Source organism: Gouania willdenowi, chromosome 4, assembly GCF_900634775.1.
Source record: "Gouania willdenowi chromosome 4, fGouWil2.1, whole genome shotgun sequence".
Taxonomy (NCBI): Eukaryota; Metazoa; Chordata; class Actinopteri; order Blenniiformes; family Gobiesocidae; genus Gouania; species Gouania willdenowi.
In genome coordinates, this window is record NC_041047.1 from 27,330,591 (window position 1) to 27,336,590 (window position 6,000).

Here is a 6,000-nt window from a genome sequence, read left to right on the forward strand (position 1 = left end):
GGAGTAATGTTGGAATGATCAGAGTAACATCTTAGCAGGTGTGGTCAGATCTAGACTTGCTTCCTTGATCTGTAGCAAAATGTCATTAGAACCCCTGGTCTGATCATACAGGTGTGTGTAGATTAATCAATAGAAAACTAACTCACCTTCCAGGATAAGTGTATATTTATTTTTGCTTTTATTTTGAAGGGGCTGTATTTAAGAAACAGACTGCCATTGTTTTTTGTGTTTGGGTTTGCAATAATGAGGTACATGAAGGATTCTTAGATCACAAAAACTGATTAAAATTAATTTGAATACAACTTAAAACTTAATTTTGTAAATTAAACATTACTTTCTTGAAATATTAATTTTTACTCTATAACATGAATGACCTTTATTGATTTTAAATCACTGGTGTAAATTTTACTGATTAAGAATACAAGTTTAGAATCATGTTGATTAAAAACTATATACTACTACTAAAAAACTATAGAAATAAAGATCACCCCAACTGCCAATTAAAGCTCTGGTTCCCAACCAGGGGTACACATACCCAGAGGGGTACAGGAGCACATTGAAGGAGCTACTAGTACTCAAACATTTATCAATCAATTTTTTTAAATCATAAGAAAATGTTCCTAATTTCTTTTTAGGCTTCTTTTGGTCAAATTAGTCACAAACTAACACTAATAATGCTCAATAAAATACTGTTTTTATTGTAATTTATTGAACCATAATTTATGCAAGAGAGGCTGTTTAATCACACTTCTGATGATAGGAGACTATAGTATTCTACAAAAAAGGAAATCTTTACTTACTAATGAAGTAATCAGGAAAGTTGCATTGATTTTTATTCATTTATTTCATTTAAGGCACGTAATATTTTAAATTTGTAGATAAAGCGTTAGGTAACGTGTTGGAGTTTAGGAGAGCCCGCTGATACACAAATTAAACGGCTTATGAAAGGTTGAAGGGGTACTTGTGTTGTGAAAAGGAGCTACACATGATTTGACAGAAATGCAAAGAGACAAAAGGGACAAAAAAGGTTGGGAACCACTGCATTAAAGCAACCTGAAATAGCACCTAGGTCAGTCATCGTCACTGTCAGTATTAATGTATGAGGACATGAAAAAAACACAAGTGTGATGATTGGAAAGCATATTAAATTCTGTAAACTGCAATGACATCAGGGAAGAGATGCAAAATTTGTGCAACACAGGCAGAATGCAACAGAGGAACACAATCAATGGGTTAGGGTTAGAAGTCATATTAGCATTGTTATCACCAGGGATGTAAAAGCAAAGCAACATTTATCCCCCAACATCTTTTACACACACCTCCCTCGATACTTTGCTGTGAGGATGTCAAGTGGCAGATGATGCTGCAGTGCCACACTACACAGAAGAGTGTTTGCTCCAGCACATGCAATAAACACTGTAAGTCCATTTAACCCTCCTGTTATGTTCATTTGTCAGGAACAGCAATGGTGTTCCCGGGTCAATTTGACCCGAAGCATGTTTAATTACCTAAAAGTGGTCCGAAACCAAAAAAATCCTAACAAGCATTGTTAATATTTCATTACTAACTATTCTATCAATATTTAGTGCAATGGTGTTCCATACCTCTAACAGGTAATGGTTCAATTAGGATAATTCACTATTTTTTTGTAAAAACAAAAAAAAAAAAAAACATCTTCAGACTCTTTTTTTTAATATTTCACCACTTTATTACTTTTGAAAGACCAACATATAAAACACAAACATTTTACATAACATTTGATTTGACATTACATTTAAATGTTGTTTTACATACATGCCTTGATTGTGAACCAGAAATGAAAAAAAATAAAAATAACAAGCAATCGCAATATGAACAAGGTGTGTCTGTCTGTCTATCTACGCAGCACACGAGTGATATGTCATCAGGACACACACACACACACACACACACACACACACACACACACACACACACACACACACACACACACACACACACACACACACACACACACACACACACACACACACACACACGCAGACCATCCTTGTATTTATAGATAGATAGATACCAGGTTAGTACACCCTGTTTATGGCTAATATTAGTTAAAGGATGTCAAAGTATAAAGCACCTACAAAATGCATACAAATATAGTTTTCACAGGGAATCAGTTCCCATTTATTTTGTTTTGTCCTCTATGGTTTATTATGTTGAAGAAACATGATTGTCAAATAGATTTTTTAAATAGACAGTGGATTTGTTATTCTAAGTTGATTATTTATATAGTTAAATGTGCAAAGGAAACTGAATATTTAATTTCAACCATATAAATTCTAACTTTTATTTGTTTTTTATTACTTATATGCTTTGGGGGCCGCATAACATTAGACCAAGGGTCGCATTTGGCCCCCGAGCTGGCAGTTGCTTATGTCTGCACTCGTACATGTTGTATTAATTAGGAAATGCACCTACAATTATCTAATGGGTTTAAACCGTTTAATAATGTTAATGTCAAATGTATTAAGCAATGGAGTGCAGTTGAAGAATATGTCACAACAGAATTAACTAACGTTGAATTCAGAAAATGGCAATAAAATTGTTTTTTTTTTTTTTTTAAATATTGTACTTAATATTTTGCAAATTTTAGGTACTTTTATATATATATATATATATATATATATATATATATATATATATATATATATATATATATATATATATATATAGAGAGAGAGAGAGAGAGAGAGAGAGAGAGAGAGAGAGAGAGATACTTGATGTGTTTTAATGACCCCCCACCCTGTTTTTTTTTTTTTTTTTTTTTTTTAAGAACGGTAAAGAAAATTCAAAGCAATACTTTTAACCAAATGAATGTTGGCTTTAACTTTGTCAAAAAAGCAGGAAAGCTAAACTAAATAATACAAATTTATGTTAGGAAAAAAAAACAACTTATTTATGTAACTACATAAACATATATTGTATATACACATACATATGACGGTGTACTGTATACATATTGTCAATCAATGCCGTTATTGATGATAAATTACCAAAAATCCCAGCTATGTCACTAGGAATCAATGGAATCGAACGGCCCGCCACTAACTTCCGGGAACAAATTCAGGCTTACATGAATCACGTGACGGTCAAGCACTTTGGACTTCCGTTGTCGCAGCATATACGGCTCTGGTGTGCTGCCTTTAGAAACAATATGACAGCCAAATCCCGTGAAATCCTGCGAGATTATGACTGATTTTTGAGGCTTCTCATTTGCTGAAATGATATCTGCTGCAGTGGCAAACTCCGACCACCGGGGGATGTCGCGAGCACGCATCCGTCTGAAGGGGTTCAGGACTGGGACTGGGAAAAGATTGGGAAGCACTGATAAACTGATGTTCACAGCCGTTCACAATGAGTGGCAAAGCAGTGCAAGTACAGCACAAGAGTTGTAGGTTTACTAAAAAATACGTGGTAATATTTATACATTTAGAAATGAAAAGTATTGCTTTGACATATAGAGGTGAAAGTAATGGGTTATACGTACTCACGTTATTCTAATTGAGTTGCTTTTATCGGGACTCGTAGTATTTTTTTTAGCATTTTTTTTTTTTTTAATTTTGAGTATATTTCTAAATCAATCATTTTACTTTTACTTAAGTACGTTTTAAAAGATGTTAAGTCTTTAGTTAGATTTCTACACCCAACCATTACTGAGTAAATTATTATTATTATTATTCTTATTATTATTATTATTATTATTATTATTATTATTATTATTATTATTATTATTATTATTATTATTATTTTTAGTTGATCATTGGACATTGTGAAACTACAGAAATGAAATAACCAGACAACAATCAAATGCATCACATCATAGCCGACCAACGAGTAACTTTTACTTTGAGTACTATTTAATTGAGCTACTTAACTTGTACTTGAGTATTTCATGTATGACTTACTTGATCTTGCACTTGAGTATAATTCCAATCAAGTTGCAGTACTTCTACATGAGTAAGATCAATACTTATTACACTCTGGATTTAGTCAACCTTGTAAAGATATTAGATTGCTGACATTTAAACATTCAACATGTGACTATAATGTACATATCATATTGTTCTATAAAGTATGTGGTAATATCTATACATTTATAAAGAAAAGTATTGTTTTGATATATAACCATTAAGTCCTTGCTGTTGTTACATTGTAAGGATTTGTAGTTCTTGTAAAATAGTCTATGTTGGTCAAATGTGTCAGTATTTGTTGCATTTATTTTGCAGTTGATAGAATTTAAGAAAACCACAAAATCTTGGTACAGTCTGATGCATTTTTTTTTATTTGTTTGATTAGTGGCTTCCCATCAGGCTTTGCAGGCGACCGTGGCTCAGGTGGTGGGGGTTCGATCCCAGTCTATACCTGTTGAAGTGTCCTGGGGCAAGACACTGAACCCTAAGTTGCTCCCAGTGATTGACTAGTGCCTTGCATGTGTGAATGTGGGTGAATGAGCCAATAATGTAGGGGTAAAGTGCTATATAAATCATTGGTGTAGCCTATTTACAGTTTAAACAATAACCAAAGAAAACTTAGCTCGTATTGGGCTTAGACAAGTTGATCCCAGATATCAGTTTTAGGTATAACCATCCCTCTGTTCAGAACTGTTCAACACCACCATTATACTAAAGCTGGGTGCTGTGTCACCCGCTTCAATTTCTCCTCACTGGTCACCAGACTGGCAAAACTGATTTCACAACACAATATGTACAACTATAACATCACATCTCATGCTCACCTTAAAACAGTCAAATCTTCCCCACTTCTTCCATTTTCCCACCCCGACTCCCTCTTCCTTGTTCCCTTCCCCCTCACCTAGGTGTAACACTGTCCTGACTTTTTATATCCTCCCTAAAATAAAGTGTTTCTTACCCTTCCTTAGGGAGGTCTGGTGGTGGTCACAATTATACAATAAAATCAATTCATAATATATATTTGAATGTCAATGTTTATTGGGTTGCTGTCTCAATTTATTTCTTTAGTTTTAATGAAATTTGAGTCACCTTAGTGAAGAAGTAGGTTGAAGGAATTAACAATGAATACAGTAGCTATGCACTCCTTATTATCATTATTATTATTATCATCATCATCATTTATATAATAATAATAATAATAATAATAATCATCATCAATATTATTAATATTAATATTAATATTAATATTAATATTATTATTATTATTATTATTATTATTATTATTATTATTATTATTATTATTCGGCATCATCAATGTTCCAAAAAAAGTTAAATAGTTGAAAAAGTTGAAAAATGAGTTGTTGGATGCTAGGTTAATGCTAATGCTAACACTAGGCTAATGTTAATGTTAGGCTAATACTAACATCAGGCTAATGCTAATACAATTGTTAATGCTAATGCTAATACTAACCTAATGCAGCGGCCAGCACCTGCATCCTCACTTGCATTTTTTTCAGGGAATGCTGTCTAGTTATAAATATAAATATAAATATAAATATAAATATAAATATAAATATAAATATAAATATAAATATAAATATAAATATAAATATTAAAGTGTTGATGAAGTAATTCAAAGCTTGGTGGTCTTTTCTACATTTGTTTATTATAAATGTCATTGTTTAGGTCCTGCTTTGCCCTTTTATCCAGGAGATGGCGCTGAATTCCTGCATCACGTACCATATAGAAAAGAACAAACAGAGGAGCTTTGTTCTTGGAATCAGACCAAGTTGGAAAAGTAGTGATTCTATACAATCATCTCAATAATAAGATTATACATCTCAGAATAAGAGACTTTCAAATGCACGTTTTAGAATGATGGATGGATCGTGGTGATCTCGTCAGGACATTTTTAGAAGAAGAAGAAAAAAAAAACCACCAATCAGTCACTTTTACACTCCTTACGTCACGTGTTGAGCTCCTGACGAGTTGGTGGGCGTGTCCTGAGCAGTGGGGTTTCATTCATAAATACTTTTAGGCTTTAAAGCCCACA